Genomic DNA, 17,691 nt, shown 5'->3' on the forward strand with positions numbered 1-17,691 from the left:
CTGCATACCAGCCCTCCAGTCCAGACTCCACGTCTATTCAGCAGGGACTGGGGTCTCCTTCTACAGCAGCCCCCATCTTTCCCCTGAGTCAGCCCCCACTCCAGCTCTAGGGGGACAGCCATTCATGGTATATGCCCCCTCCTGTACTAGTGATCTGTACAATTGGAAAACCCCAAACCCCCCTTTTTCAGAAAAACCTCAAGGGCTAATTTCCCTCCTTGAAACTATCTTTTTCACCCACCAGCCCACTTGGGATGATTGTCAACAACTCTCGCTGGTCCTGTTTACCTCTGAAGAGCGCGAACACATCTTGAGGGCAGTGCAAAAGGCAGTTGAAGGGCCGGACGGACAGCCTACCATAGATGCGGCTCCTCTCAATGCCTGTTTCCTGAATACCTGACCCTCATGGGACCCCAACTCGGATGAAGGTAGGAGAGCTCTACTTGAGTACCACCAGATGTTCATGAAGGGCCTCCAGGCAGCCGCTAAGAGGCCAAGCAATCTGTCTAAGGTTAGTGAAGTCATTCAGGGACCCAATGAAAGCCATGTGGTTTTCTCAGAAAGGCTATTGGAGGCCTGTAGAACTTACTCGCCTATTAATCCAGAGGCCACTGACAACTGTCGGGCCATAAACGTGGCTTTTGTCACACAGTTGGCCCCTGACATTCAGAAGAAATTGCAGAAACTAGAAGGTTTTGAGGGAAAAAAATTTCAGTGAGTTGGTGGATATAGCTCTGTGGGTTTTTAACAACCAAGAAGCCGCAGACATACAGCTACTAAACAGAGAGCTAAAGTTATTATAGCTGCCCTCCAGGATCATTCCCTAGTTCTGGGAGCTCCACGAGGCAGAGAACATAGGTCCCCTTTAAAGTAAACTCAATGTGCCTATTGCAAAGAGATGTGATGCTAGAAGAATAAATGCCCCCAAAAGGCAGCCAAGTCACAGAGGCCTAAAATCCTCATTGGGAAAACCAAAGACTGAGGGTGTCAGGGCTCCTAAACCTTAGGCCCCCAGGAGCCCACGGTAATCCTAAAGATTGGGGCCAACCCATAGATTTCCTGGAGGACACAGGTGCCACATTTTCAGTTTTAAAAACACCCCAAGGACCAGTTTCAAAACAAAAAGCAATGATTGTGGGTGCTACCAGGGAGCCCCAGGCCATCCCTTGGAACCAGGCCCACATAACTGACCTGGGTAAGGGTACCATCACCCATTTCTTTTTGGTCATGCCGACTGCCCATACCCCCTGCTGGGGCGAGACCTGCTGTAAAAACTCTGTGCCTCCGTATCTTTGGACAGGCTGGAGCCATCCTGTCGGTATCTGACAGCCCTGCCCGTATTCTATCCTAAAATCCGCCCCTCTCAGTGATGAATATCTGTTCTTCAAAGGACTCGACAAAACTTCCACTCAGGATGAACGCCTCCGCACTTGGAGGTCACTAATCCCACTGGTATGGGCTGCGGACAACCCTCCAGGACTGGCAAGCCACCAACCTCCAGTGGTAGTGCAGGTCTCCAGTAGAGCCACTCAGGTCCGAGATCACCAATACCCCATATCCTGGGAGGCCAGGACAGGTATTGCAGTACACATCACCCAGCTTCAGGAAGCAGGCATATTAGTCCCTTGCAAACCAGCCTGGAACACTCCCCTTCTCCCTGTTAAAAAGCCTGGTACTAATAACTACCGTCCTGTCCAGAACCTACAAGAAGTGAACGCCTGAACTGACACAATCCACCCCACTGTTCCAAACCCCTACCTTGGCTCAGCCTAATCCCCCCTTCCAGAACTTGGTAATCAGTCCTTGACTTGAAAGATGCCTTCTTCACAATCCCTCTGTCTCCTGTCAGCCAGCCCATTTTTGCCTTTGAATGCGTAGATCCGGAGAGCAGACAAACTGGGCAGTTGACTTGGACTTGCAGACCCAGAGCTTCAAAAACTCCCCTAGTTTATTTGATGAGGCCCTAAGCAGAGACCTCCTCCTGTTTTGGGGTACCCACCAGGAGGTCTCCCTTCTGCAACATGTTGATGACTTCCTGTTAGCTTCTGAGATGGAATCAGAGTGCGAGCATGCCACCATAGACTTCCTCCGAGAACTGGAGAAACTGGGATACCACATCTCTGCCAAAAAAGCACAGCTATGTACCACGGTCTCCACCTACCTGGGGTATGAGCTACAGGGAGGCCGATGTGCCCTTTCCTAGAGCCGGATTGAGGCCATCCTCCATGTTCCCCCACCGACCACCAAAAGGCAAGTACGTGTTTTCTAGGGGTGGTCACATACTGCCGTTTGTGGATCCTGGGTTTTGCAGAAATAGCCAAACCCCTGTACACTAGCACAGGGGGAGGCAATAAGCCCCTCCAATGGGGCCAGGATAAGCTAAATGCTTTTAACCAGCTTAAACATGCTCTTGTATCCACTCCTGCCCAGGCCCTGCCTGACATTACCAAGCCCTTCCAACTCTTCCAACACTTCCTAGCTGAGACTAAGGGCATGGCAAAGGAAGTCTTAACCCAAACTCTAGGCCCCTGGAAGAGACCTGTCACCTACCTCTCCAAGCACCTAGATCCAGTTGCCTCAGGATGGCCAGAGTGTATGTGGGCTGTCGTTGCTACGGCTGAACTCGTCAGAGAAGCAAAGAAGGTGACTCTAGGTCAGGACCTACAGGTGGTCAGGAGCCACACCATAGACTCTCTTTCAGAGTCCCCCGGACCGATGGATCTCCAACTCCTGTGTCACTCAGTACTAGGTATTACTCCTTGATCCACCCTGAGTAACATTCCTCAAGACAGCTATCTTGAACCCAGCCACTCCCGTGCCAAACAATGATCTGATATGGCCCATTCATGACTGCTTAAACATATTGGACTCTCTTTCCTGTCTATGAGAGGACTTAAAGGACACACCCCACTGGTCCACCAACCTTGACCTGTTCACAGACGGCAGCAGTTACGTTCATGAAGGTAAACACGTAGCCAGGGAAGCAGTTACATCTTTTATGGAAGTCCTCTGGGAACAGGCATTGGGACACGGGATATCCACTCAGAAAGCAGAGCTTATTGCTCTGACACAAGCCTTGAAACTAGCCAGAGGAAAAGCAGCTAATATTTACACAGATAGCCAGTACACATTTGCCGTAGCCCATATCCACAGGGCCCTGTAAAAGGAGAGGGGACTCCTTACTTCTGGGGGAAAGGACGTTAAAAACAAGGAAGAAATCCTTTCCCTGCTAGAAGCGATTTCGCTGCCGACCTCGCCATAATACATTTGTGTGGACACCAAGGAACAGACACACCCATTGCAAAGGGAAACACACTGGCCAACCAAACGGCCAAGGCAATCGCCCTAAGACCAGAGGGGCCCCTTCACATCCTCCCCATCTTACGGGACCACCTCTTGCCATCCTCACCGGTCTACTCAGAAACAGACAAGGAGGAAGACAAACACCTGGATTATATGACAGGCCCCCGGGACTGGCTCATATGCCCAGATGGCCGCCCATTTCTCCTGGAAACATTACGACGGCAACTTATTGACCAGCTACACCAGGGAACCCATCTCTGGGTCTCAAAACTTAGCCAACTCATAACCAAGCCTCTATACATCCCTAATCTCCATAAATGGACTAAAAATGCAGCCATCAGATGCCTCCCATGCAACAAGGTAAACACAGCTGTGTCCCACACCACATGGGGTCATGCCTCTGGGGCACAAATCCCAGAGAACATTGGGAGCTTGACTTCACAGAAATCAAACCAGGGTGTTATGGCTATAAATACCTTTTAGCTTTCATTGATATCTTCTCAGGATGGCTGGAAGCAATCTCTTGTAAAAAGGAAATGGCCCTAACAGTGGTAAAACACCTTCTCACTGACATTATCCCCAATTTGGATTACCTCTCACCCTGGGGTCCGACAACGGCCTAGCCTTTAATGCCCAGGTCTCCAAAAACCTGGCAGCTGCATTAAAAATTACATGGAAGTTACATTGTGCTTATAGGCCCCAAATTTCAGGGCAGATAGAAAGAATGAATAAAACATTAAAGGAAACCTTAACCAAATTACACACAGAAACTGGCAGTAACTGGGCAGACGTACTCCCCTTCGCTCTTTTACGGTCCCAATGCACACCTTACTTCCAAGGACTAACACCATTTGAGATATTACATGGTACCCCACCCCCCATAATCTCTAAACTGACTGAACTGTTAACTCCTATTCATAACCAGAAATATTTGAGCTCATTACAGGCCCTGCATGAACTACGTTTGGACCTCTGAGATGCCATCCAGCCACCTGCATCTGTGCCCACCAGTACCCCCTTGTTGGAGCAACTCCACAACCTCCAACCAAGAGTTTGGGCTTCAGTAAAAAGACATAACTCAGAAACCTTAACTCCCCGATGGGAAGGTCCTTATCCTGTTATTTTAACTACACCAACAGCTATAAAAGTCGGGTGAAAGAAACCATGGCTCCACTATACTCACATAAAGAAGGCCACCGAGGACAACATCCCTTCAACCTGAGGCCTTGAGCCCACCAAAGACTGCCTCAAACTTTGGCTATGCAGATCTCCCTTCTCATCTTCACCTGCCTGTTCCATGTCAGCGTCAGCCAAGGTACCAGCAGAGGAGGGTAGTACAACCAGCACCAACTGACTCCCCACAATTGGATTCTCTCCTACACCAAAGAGGGCTCAGAAATTGCCCCGTACCTGGGCAACAGACATTCAACCAGCTTTCGTTTTTGACCTCTGCACCCTACTCGACCACAGCTTTACCAGCTCTGTATTCAGGTACGAAGGATGGTTCAGAGGAAGGGGAAACCCAGAATTGGGCTGCATAGGCTGCACTGCAGCCTCAAGAGTCCGTGGCAGCACCTAATTGGGTTGCACAGATGGACTAGAGCCCCCATCCTGGTACCCTTATTGGTAGGCATAGGGCTGGCAGGATCCACCACCATGAGCGCCACAGCCTTAGCAACCAGACCCCTCAGCCCAAACATCAGGGCCCTCACAACCCAAATAGATTCAGATCTCCAAAACTTAGAAAAATCCATTGCACATTTGGAGAAATCATTAAACTCACTAGCAGAAGTAGTTCTTCGAAATATAAGAGGCTTAGATTTACTATTTTTAAAACAGGGAGGGTTATGTATGGCCCTAGGAGAAGCATATTGCTTCTACACCAACCACTCTGGAGTCATAAGCGACAGCTTAGCCCTGGTTAGAAAAAACCTACGTGAGCAGGAGGAGTTATGGAAACAAGCCAGTAATTGGTATGAAACGCTATTTAACTGGTCCCCATGGCTATCTACCTTGTGTCAGCTACTGCTGGGCCGCTCTTACTGCTCCTAATAGGAATAACATGTGGCCCTATCATCCTCGACCACCTCATAGCATTTACACAACAGAGACTCCAGAGTATAAAATTAATGGTACTGCATACCGGTTATCAACCACTCCCCAACGATACAGATGAATCAAGGATTTGATTCCCAAAAAGACCAGTGGGGAATGTAATAACCAACCCAGCAAAAAAAACCCTAAAGGCCCCTAACTATCTCAGTCTGAGTCCCCGCTTGTCTCAACACTACCCACCCACCCCCACCCCCCACCCCGGCAAAATCCAGGAACAGGTTTCAGAATAGAATAAGGAAGTTCCCTGAGTTCCCAAAGCCTCCTAGTCATAGGTAAAACAATGGTGAAGGCTTACTCAAGCAAAGTTTCCAAAGCTACTGAGTTTCCCAAGCTATTCCTGTGCCAACCGCCATGCTGTCCACCACCCTACTGCCCCCGATGGTAACCCTGCTCCTAGCTAACTGCCACGTTCTGCTTCTGTTGTTGCTTGCTTGCATAGCAAAAAAACGGTATAAAAGTCAGCCTGATCCTCATGTTGGGGCCGTTTGCCTTTCCAGCACAGCCCCCAGTGCAGGCATAATAAATCGCCATCTGATTTATACCTGAAGTGGGGTCCGAGTTTTTCTTACAGGTGGCAGTGGGTACAACATGGACCACAGATCAGTGGTAAGATGAAATTTTTTATCAGAAGTTAGAAAGGAATACAGAAGAAGTAAAAAGCACCAGAGCTTCCAGAAGGGGGAAAAGAACTAAACTAACTGGGGAGTCTCTACTCCCAGTTGGTTGGGCTCTTTATCTAGGGGTATTGGGTCTTGGGAATTACACTTGGCCAGGACTTGGCAAATAGAAACATGTTTTCATTGTTAATGAGTGTTATTGACAAAGGAATGAATGTAGTCCCTCCAGCTCAGGGCAAAAGGTCAGGGTGTTCCCTTCAGGAACTTGCCCAAGCCTAGGGAAACTGGGGTCCCCTGTCCAACCTTGAATGGGGGGGATAAACCTGTCTCGCTTACATACTTTTTGGTCTATTCCATTTGTAAATGCAAGCACTCATTTCTCTGTGTGTTGTTTTTTTTTCCTCAAATGCAGTATTTCTTTCCTTTCCTTGTTGTTCCAAGCATAATGACATTTTTAAAAATATGACAGTTAAGGCATAGAAGGCGACTCTGATCATAGAATATGAAGTCAACAAACACATGTAGATGCAGGGACTTGAGAAGACATGAATTTAGAAGTCTAGACTTCACTACAAACTAAAAACACAAATTTGCTATAATGGAAAAAGGGAAACTGCCAGTCTGCAGCTGCATAAAAGGGTAGGGCATATATTATTTAAACTTGTGCTGACATTTCATGAGCTCCACTGTACGGTTTTCAGGTTATTCTCCACTGACCTTCCCAAATGAGGGGATGTTTCAATGACCTCTGAAGTTAACAATATAAAGACAAGGCATATTTCCAAGCATCTTTTCTTAAATTGATGTCAATTAAATGTTTTTAAAATAGTAGACTGTTTTAATTTTTAACTATCACATTTAAATGTACTTAAATCAGATAACAAAATTCAGGAGATTTCTTAATTTACTAGATAAATACTTATCTTACGTATCTTCTGAGTAACACAGGCTCTGAGAGATAAGAGGCCACATCAATACAGAGTAAATATGTTGAACAACCAGATATGGTGCCTGAACATTTCTGAGGGCTCACACCAATGACCAAAATTTTGACCCAGTGAGACATTTGTACAACTTCAAATAAACAGGGGCATTAATTTTAATATTTTTATACTTAGTTCTTTCTACCATCAATTTGCAACTAAACATATTCATCTGTGTAAAATCAGTATTATCTTAAAAAAAAAAAGCTTAAAAAAATCCTCCTAGTCCATCAAGACATTTAGTCATTTACAAGGTCTGATTAGCAATTTCCTTACTGAAAAGCTACATAAAATCAATTTTGTCCTATATTCAACCAAAATATAAAAATTATAAATAAAGGACTGAATTATAGAATCCTGTGTAATAAACAGGTCACTATTATAATAGCTATCAAAATAATAAAATTTGATCCTTGATTAAAAGATGTTTTAATTCCAGAAGTAAATACGAATACTATTAATAAATAGCTTACAGATGTTACTGATACACATTTTCATTAAGCAAGCATATTGACGTGATGCACAGTTCAAGGCTCTCAAAGTAAAGGTGAGCAAAGGTACTGACAAACTGTGATGAGCTTATGGTCTAAATTCTTAACTATAAAGTAATTATAAGGTTCAGGATATTTTTCAAATCTTCCTAAATTGTCTATCCATGCGCACACACACCCCGAGACAGACACAAGATCTCACAGGAGGACAGGACCAGGATTACTTCATCTTTGGAGTTTGTGGCTAAAGTTTTGCCACTTTCTTCATCACACTGGAATTAGGTTATTAAAAATAAATTTTTAAAAAGTAAAACTTACCCATAATTCTAACAAAAATAAAATTTAAAAACAACATTTGAAAATAAAATATGAGTTCACCAGGAGACACGAACACATGCTGAATGGTGGCTTTACAAACCCGGCGTGGCTCAGACACGAGTCCTCCTCCCTGCGCCTCTCTGATCACAGAGGCGCACTCTGCTTTAGACACTCTGCACGTGGCTTTCACCGTCCTCCACACCATCTCTCTCTTCTTAGTTGAAAGCAATTTACACATCACCCAATATTAGATCCATAAATAAAAAATAAAATTCATACAGAAGATACAACAAGAAACATGACAAAAACCAATCGGAAAATATAAGTACTATCAATCTAAAAAACTGACAAAAATCTATTCCATATTTGTATTTTTATAATATTTAATATTAAACTGTTAGTATATACGTGTCTCCTTGGCAAATTTTAATGGTGCTTGGGAATTAACATTTAATCTTACATCTTTTTCTAGCAACCGTCCAAGAAAATTTATGAAAACTGAGAAACGTATGTAATCATACCAATAAAGAACTCGCACACTCTGTTATCAAACATCCTTTTAAAGAGACATCATATATAAATTTATTCAAACATTTCCAAATTGGCACCAGGGATAAAGGATGTCATTTTCAGTCTATTCCTTTTCTTACAAATTATTTTAATTCAACTAATATGAACACAAATAATTTATACTATTACTTAGCTGAATCCATCAACAACAGAAATATAATAAATATGTAATGCTATAAAACCCATTCAACCCCTGCAACGTTTCATATCAGTGATCAAATGTTTATCTTTCAATCTCTATCACTGACAAATTATATCTCTAGATATAAAATTTTATATAGTTTTTCAAACTGTATCTTAACATACTAAAGTCTTCAAGATTATAAAATTACAGTCTATGAAGTGTGTAACTATCAAAAGTTATTTCTATTAATCTTTTGAACAACTCCTAGCATTTTGAGGTATGTTTCTGAATAACTTTTAAATTTAGAGACTGTATTATTTTCCTGTGATCACAGTAATAAATTACCAAAAGCTAGGGAGGCGAAAATTACAGAAATGCATTCTTTCATAGTTCTGGAGGCCAGGAAGTCAGAAATTAAGGTGTGGGCAGAGGCCTGCAGTGGGTGGGGGTAGGCATGGGATCTGTTCTGAGCCTCCATCCAAGTTTGACGCATCTGCCCACAAACCTTGGCATTTCTTGGCTAGTGGCAATTTTGCTCCAGTCTCTGCTTCCATGTTTACGTTTTCTCCTCTTTTGTGTGCTTCTCCTCTGTTGCTCTTTTACAAATACACCGGCCATTGATCCTGGGTTCCATATGGATGATCCAGGAAGGCCTGTGCATCTCAAGATCCTGGATGTCATCTGCAAAGATCCTTTCTTCCAAATAAGGTAACTGTCCCAGATTCCAGGTTCTGACATGAGTGTGCTTTTTTTGGTGCTACCACTGAGGCCACACTACAGTGACCAAACATTATTTTTACATCAGAATTTTTGTTATGGTGTGTGGTAGGCAAAATATTGGCCTCTCAATGATATTGACATCTTAACCCCAGAATATCACGCATTGCAATGCAAATGAATTTTGTAAAAGTGATGAAGTCAATGGTCTTAAATGAGAAAGTGTAGCTGGACTTATCCAGGTGGGGCCCAAGGTAATCAGAGGGGTCCTTTTAGGAGGGAGGTCTGAGGGTCAGAGTGAAAACTCTGCCAGTGGCAGCAGGGGTCAGAGTGCTTGACCAGGGCCCAGGGGACACAGAAGAGGCAAGGAGTGGCTGCTCCGCTGGGTCATCCTTTGACATTAGACCCATAACACCTGTTCAGACTTCTCCTTCCAGACATAATACAATAAATTTGTGCTCCCTTATGCCCCTTAAGTTTAAGGCAGTGTGTTACACAGCGGTAGAAAACTAGTACACTGTCCACCACTATTCTTTCTAAAGCAGGTAAACAACTTTAAGAACAGAGCCTGATTACCAAGTTCAAGCTTACAGCTGGGGGCTGCCTGATTTGAGAGAAGTGAAGTAAATTCTGTTTAGTTTTTAATCACAGGAGTTATGCTGTGTTAACTCAGTGTTAGCTCAGTGTTAACAAACTCAGACATTAGTAGCTTGCTTTGCTTTTCCTTGGCTTCTAAATGATGCCTGTGGTATGTGCTGCCAGATAATAGGTAAGCAACTGGACATGCTATTTGATGAGACATTCCTATTAGCTTTTGTGCTCTTAGTTAAGGCAATGTCTAAAATTTTCACATCTGTTTAAAACTAAGATAAATTGGCATATTTACATAAAACTATTAGTAGTGAAATAAATTACAATGAAAAAGAGCTGTCGTCTACAGCCATACCACCCTGAACACACCCGATCTCATCTGATCAGGGAAAAAGAGCTGTCAATTAGCATAAAAATCAATATTACTGTGTGTGCTCTATTTACCATGCTTTGCCTTGTAACTTTGATAACCTACACATTTCCCTGAAGATAGAAACCAAGAAGAAGGTAAGGGCCCACAAGGGGGAAATGGTGAGGAGTACAATATTAATAGCCTCATCTCTCAATTTAATAGGCATTTGTTATTATTTTTACTTCTGTATGTCATCTTAACACCATGAGAATTCAGTCTAGATAATTATTCATATTATAGTTTTAATAGATATGACTGTCACATTAAGAATTTCTTTTCTTTTCTTTTCTTTTATTTATTTATTTTTTTTTTTTTTTTTTTTTTTTTGCAGCTTTGGCTGGGGCTGGGCTTGAACCCACCAACCCTGGTATATGGGGCCAGCAGGTATTGCCCAAGAATTTCTCCTTGAGCTACAGGTATGGCCCAAGAATTTCTGATTTCACTTATGAATCAAAAAATTTAATTTTTTTTAAAATATGAAACGCTTCACGAATTTGCATTGTCATCCTTGTGCAGGGGCCATGCTAATCTGTTCTGTATCATTCCAATTTTAGTATTTGTGCTGCCAAAGCAAGTAGTAATTTCTTTTTTAAAATCAAAAAATGTTTCAAAGATTATGAAAGGTACTCAAAGTATTTAAAAGTTTTCTTTGTCATTACTTAAAACATTTTTATGTTGTTGCATACAGTCCTTCAATTGTTCTATTACCTGCATTGCTTCATTATACTGTATTTCCTTAAAAGGAGCATGAAAAGATAACTGTGAAGCAAGTTTACGGTAGTAATTTGGATTACTTCTTGATTTCATTTATTTATTTATTTATTTATTGGTTAAATCACAGCTGTGTACATTGATATGATCATGAGGCATCATTCACTGGCTTCACAGACTGTCTGACACACTTTCATCCCACTGGTTAACATAGCCTTCCTGGCATTCTCTCAATTACTGTGCCAAGACACTTACATTCCACATTTACCAAGTTGAAAAAACAGTTAAGGACTTTATCCCATTTACAGTAGTGCCAAAGAAGATGAAATACTTGGGAATTTATCTAACAAAGGACGTGAAAGATCTCTATAAAGAGAACTATGAAACTCTAAAAAAAGAAATAGCTGAAAATGTTAACAAATCAAAAAACATACCATGCTCATGGCTGGGAAGAATCAACATTGTTAAAATGTCCATACTACCCAAAGCAATATATAATTTCAACGCAATCCCTATTAAAGCTCCACTGTCATACTTTAAAGATCTTGAAAAAATAATACTTCGACTTATATGGAATCAGAAAAATACCTTAAATAGCCAAAACATTACTCAGAAATAAAAACAAAGCAGGAGGAATTACGCTACCAGACCTCAGACTATACCACAAATTGATAGTGATCAAAACAGCATGGTATTGGTGCAAAAACAGAGAAGTAGATGTCTGGAACAGAATAGAGAACCAAGTGATGAATCCAGCTACTTACCATTATTTAATCTTTGACAAGCCAATTAAAAACATTCAGTTGGGAAGATTCCCTATTTAACAAATGGTGCTGGGTGAACTGGCTGGCAACCTGCAGAAGACTGAAACTGGACCCACAGACTCTCACTGGATTAAAGATTTAAGCTTAAGACATGAAACTATAAAAACACTAGAGGAGAGTGCAGGGAAAACCCTTGAAGAAATTGGTCTGGGCGAGTATTTTATGAGGCTACTGGGACTTGATCAAACTAAAAAGCTTCTGCACAGCCAAGAATACAGTAAGTAAAGCAAGCAAACAGCCCTCAGAATGGGAGAAGATATTTGCAGGTTATATCTCCGACAAAAGTTTAATAACCAGAATCCACAAAGAACTCAAATGCATTAGCAAGAAAAGAACAAGGGATCCCATCGCAGGCTGGGCAAGGGATTTGAAGAGAAACTTCTCTGAAGAAGACAGGTGTGCAGCCTTTAGACATATGAAAAAATGCTCATCATCTTTAATCATCAGAGAAATGCAAATCAAAACTACTTTGGGATATCATCTAACCCTAGTGAGACTAGCCTGTATCACAAAATCCCAAGACCAGAGATGTTGGCGCAGATGTGGAGAAAAGAGAACACTTTTTCAGTGCTGGTGGGAATGCAAATTAAAACATTCCTTTTGGAAAGAGATATGGAGAACACTTAGAGATTTAAAAATAGATCTGCCATTCAATCCTGTATTCCCTCTACTGGGCATATACCCAGAAGACAAAAAATCACATCGTAACAAAGATATCTGTACCAGAATGTTTATTGCAGCCCTATTCATAATTGCTAAGTCATGGAAAAAGCCCAAGTGCCCATTGATCCACAAATGGATTAATAAATTGTGGTTTATGTACACCATGGACTATTATGCAGCCTTAAAGAAAGATGGAGACTTTACCTCTTTCATGTTTACATGGATGGAGCTGGAACATATTCTTCTTAGTAAAGTATCTCAAGAATGGAAGAAAAAGTACCCAATGTACTCAGCCCTACTATGAAACTAATTTAGGGTTTTCATATGAAAGCTATAACCCAGTTACAACCCAAGAATAGGGGGAAGGGGGAAAGGGAGGGGAGGGAGGGGGGAGGTGGGTAGAGGGTAGGGGATTGATTTCCTTTTTCTGACTTTTTCTTAGTGCTCTGGTCAGCAATATTTAATACCTTATTCCCAGTTCTATTTAGAGTTACAGATCCATAAAGTGAAATGATTAATTCCAGCATTGACTTTGAATTACTACTTGTGAGCAGAACATAAGAATATACTTTTAAGATGCTGTTCTTCCCTCAAAAATATATATGTATTTATTTATGTATAATAAGTATGTACTTAATTCTTACTCATGAATTTGACTTTTCCTCAATTTAATACAACGATGCCTGCATGAACAATGAAAAGGCCATTCATCTTATCATTTATCTCCAACGCCTAATAATGCATATATTGAAAATGACCTACATTGAAGCTTGATACACATTTGTATTCAAGATATAGTAAAGATTTCAAAAATCTAAAAAATATAAAATGTTCAATTTCAAAATTTGGTGTATGTTAGAACAAAAAAATTCTTAGTCTTACCTTTTTTAATAGAAAGTACATAGATCAAAAATAATAACTTGAGATTTTCATCAGTGAAATACAATAATTTTCAGCCCTAAGTAATTTTCCTTATCATTCAACAGTCTCACTGAAGAGAGATATTTTGTCTTAGCCACTTAAGAACATTCTGACTACCAACTTACTATAGAATTCATATCATTGGGAATTTACTGGAAAAACATGACAGTTCAAACTTCTAACACATAGCAATATTTCACCATTTTGTCAGCCTGAACATATTAATATATTTATATTAATATATACATATACACTTGTATGCATATATATATACATATATATGCAGTGTGTGTGTATAAAATTAAGTTTGGGGTTGTAGGATAATATTTAGAAATAAACATATCCTACATCAAGCACACAAAGTGAACTCAGTGTGAGTTTAAAATGACTTGCTTGGGGCCCCCTGGGATACATGCAGAGTTGGCTTCCCTGGAGTTAATTCCATAAGCCATTTCTCTGAAGCTGTGCACCCCCTGAAGCCTGAGATCAAAGGGCATGCTACCCTTCCTCAGAGATACGGGCCAGAGGGTTGACATATGTTAACAACATATTGTCAGAGGTCTATAGGTGCTCTGCCCTGAGGAAAAGACATAGTCATTACTTCATATTGAGTAGACTGAGTGAATGCTTGAAGATATTCTTCCATTAACTCTGTTCCCCTGTGGCTACTTTCTTCTTTATCATTTTGTTTACGCACCTGCCCAGAGATTAGTCAGTGTTTAGAAGAAGATGTTTACTGCAACAGTGATTGTCTTGATTTGGTAACAGGATATTTCCTTTTTAGTTGATTTCAGATAGGTAAATTGAAGTAATGGTGAAACTAATAGACAATAGATTAAGTGTGTACATGACTAGAAAAGTATAAAATCAAACCCCTAAATAAAGATCTTCACTACACGCCATCTCATCTCGTGTAGTCTGTTTCTTGACTTAATAATTACAGGAGCAAGTTTACACCCACGGCAAAGCTGCTGTTCGTTCGCATCTCCATTCACGCAACAGGGGTGGACAGTTTCCCTGTAGAATATGGCGCCGCCCAGCTTATGTGACCCAAAAACCTTATGCACAGTCACCTGCTCCTCCAGGACCTGGATGGGAAAGTCCAGGACTGGTCAGCATGTGACCCTCTAATGTGACTGGTGTGGAAGTGGAACAAACTGTCAAGAGTAGCAAGACAGACTTTCGCAGTATCAAGCAGCAGAAGAAAGAACTGGAATATACAGTCAAAAAACAACTCCAGGAATGCAGCGATCGTGGGATGCTGCTCAGATGCCTTTTTATTTGTGATTCAAGAACACTGTTCTCAAGGGAAAGCACACTTTCTCAGGGGATTTTCAAGTATCTCCTTGGAAACCACACCTCTTAACCATGTGGTGAAGGAAGAGTCTGCCCAGGATCCAAGGCTTTTCCTTCTCCTGAACCACATTCTCCTCTGACCACCTCAGACATGGAGAATGACAGGGCCAAGTCCCAGGCATGGATCAGATCTTTGTACTGTTTGTCAATTGTGCAGAATGGAGTCGGCCTTCTAACTGGCAGCAGTGCCAGAGAGGTCTCTGCTCTTTCTTTGCCTCTGTAAAGTCATTTCTTTTCTGTGTGGTGATTCATTCATTGATATTCAGGGGAAGACATTTGACAAGGTCACAAGGGGAAGTCACATGTTAAGAAGAAATATGCACTATTCTAAGGTGTTCTCCCAGAGACTTCTAAACTTCAGGGTCAGTGGGTCCCTCTGCTTCCTCTACGTTGCTGTTGGCACAAATGTCATGGAGAAGGAGACACCACAGATCCTGAAGTTCACACACCTTAGGTCAAATTCCACATTTCTTTGGTATTTAGACACATTGTCAGCCACACCCTTCTGATTTATCCCTCGGATTGGTTGAATTACTTTTAATGCCTTGGAAGATGGCAGTCATTATTACTTCCCACCCAATGGAAAGCTGAGTATTGAGATACTTGGGTAAACTTTAACCACACCCATGTTTTTTAAACTCATATTAGTATGACATCTAAGGAGTGGTTATTTCTTATTCACAAGCACTTGTGGAACCTCAGAAACTGTGATGCTTCCTCACTGTTACGTAGGCAGTGTCACATGTAGTGGCCCCTGCTTCTGTGTTGGCACCATCATCTTGGTCTCCCTCATTTTCATTTTGCATGTTTGCTTTGTTCTTGGATGAAGGGTTGTGGGGGAAATAAAAAAAGACATACTTTGGTGGATAATTGCACTGGTTAATGGCATTTAAGAAGAATCCAAAAGGTAGAGGATGCCAAAAGATGTCTCAATAATTGTGGCAGTCTCAAGGACCCAGGCTCTCAATGGAAGAGAAGGTGGACCGCCTCTGAATTTAAGGGAGACTTTGGCTTCTTGGATCGTTCCTAGGAGTTCATTCCTAGGCCAGCCTTGTCACTCAGTCTCTTGTGGCATACAGTCAGCGAGTGTGTACACTCCAGAGAGAATGGTAATGTGCTAAAGAGTCTTGGTGAGCACTAGTCCATGTCACACGCTGATTTGCCTTAAAGAGCTTTCTCATGCCTCTTCTCTATACAAGTGGTGTGAAGACAGTGGATTCTCATGGCCACATCAAGGCCAGGCCTTGGACTGAAACTCCATGGACTGTGAGTAGAAGCAGACTATTGATTTTGCTACTATTAGATGAAATGATGCAATATAGCTACGGATTGATATGCTCCATGTGGTTGTAAAATTACTTCTCATGATGGAGTTACTACATAGTCATGCATGATCTCAGAGATTTCAGAAGACTATAAAGAAATTTAGTTCAGTGACAACTCCATAACTAGACTAACATACACTGTGGCCATTTGGCATCACGTCCAAGCTTAAATTAGGATTCTTGTCATTGCTCTTTATCAAGGCAAGGTGAGGTTTCCCACTGAGAAATTTCAAAAAGTCTTTGATACCCTTTGTTATATTATAGTCACAGGATAGTCAAATTCTTACCCCTGGGCATTGAAGGCCTGGATATCCCACCTGAAATGCCAACTCCTGTCTTTTGGGTATGTCTTGCTCTATGCTTGAACATAAGACCTAGGCACAGTTGGGGATGTTTGCCACTGGGGAAAATGAAACTCAGTGTTTTCCTTATAAAATGTGTTCCTGTAACATGTAACTTGGACAGCAATGGTCATTTCACAAAGAACCTTCGCCTATTGGCAATGATGGTAGGCGATGATGATATTATTGCCAAAACATCAATCACAGCTATCACTGAGACTTTTCACTGGGATCTCACCTCATCCTTTAAAAATGATGCTAGCTAAATAGTATTCTTATCATCTCCATTTCACAGAGGACACTAATGATCACAGAACACGTACAGATAGTACTGGAGGGGACTCAGATCCAGAATTCAGCTGGCCTTGAATTCTGTGGTACTAATCACAATCTGTGATAAGCCATGTTTTCTTTTGTTTTTTGTTTTTCATACCAAGTATCACTTTGTTGCTCCAGGATAGCATGCCCTGGCCTCCTAGCTCACAGCAAAATGAAACTCTTGAATTCTAGGTACCCTCTTCTATCAAACGTTCCAGTAGCTGGCACCACATGCACCTGTCACAAAGCCCTTCTATACTTTACTTATTTTGAGTAGACAATGGGTCCTTGTCTTGCTCAGGCTATTCTGGAACACCTGAGCTCAAACAGTCCACCAACCTTGGCCTCTCAGAGTTCTGAGATTACTGATGTGAATCACCAGGCCAGGCCTGTGAAAAGTCTTTTAAGGAAGTTTCTGGTGCTTGAAAAAGAACTGGTTCCCCCTTTCCATGTTCTGTGCATCTTCTGGACACTGTGTCTCTCCAGAGAATATACAGGAGGCTTGTGTAATAGTAGAAATAACTGCTGATGACAGTGCTCCTAAAGAAATGGAACAAGACATCTTGAAATAACGGAGTTCAAGGTTTGATCCCCAGGCAGTGTGATGGTCTGCTCTTCAATGAGAAGAATTATAGGGCTAGAGGCTCCAGATGGGGGAACAGGCTTTCTATATCAGGAAAGATGTAATGACAATGCATGTGGTTGCTCCATCGGGGGCTTACTGCCTGAGGTGGGACAGACACAGTGGCACCAGAGACAGGTGCTCACAAAGACTGAAGCTAAGGGACTCTGGAGGCCATGATAGGTCAGGTGTTGTGTGTTGGAGGGTTTGGGTCCTTTCTGCTTCCCTGTGCCTGGCACTGCAGGAAAGTGTATTGTTGAGTGCAATGTGGGTGATGTGGGCAAGTGTAGCCTACTGGCAAGATGATGCTTTAATTAAGGGGGCAGAACCTTGCTTTCCATTCTCAATGAAAACTCTGGGGTTTCTGAA

General features: G+C 41.9%; 1 protein-coding gene and 1 non-coding gene across 4 annotated transcripts in view; both read right to left on the reverse strand.

Annotated features, from left to right (window-relative positions):
* SPOCK3 (SPARC (osteonectin), cwcv and kazal like domains proteoglycan 3) overlaps positions 1-17,691 on the reverse strand; it is a 527,638-nt gene that overhangs the window by 414,954 nt on the left and 94,993 nt on the right. The window lies entirely within an intron of this gene.
* Positions 10,712-10,815, reverse strand: LOC128589382 (U6 spliceosomal RNA). The gene has a single exon (XR_008380974.1). It is a non-coding gene; the product is annotated as a U6 spliceosomal RNA (small nuclear RNA).

This window comes from Nycticebus coucang, chromosome 6 (assembly GCF_027406575.1).
Source record: "Nycticebus coucang isolate mNycCou1 chromosome 6, mNycCou1.pri, whole genome shotgun sequence".
NCBI lineage: Eukaryota > Metazoa > Chordata > Mammalia > Primates > Lorisidae > Nycticebus > Nycticebus coucang.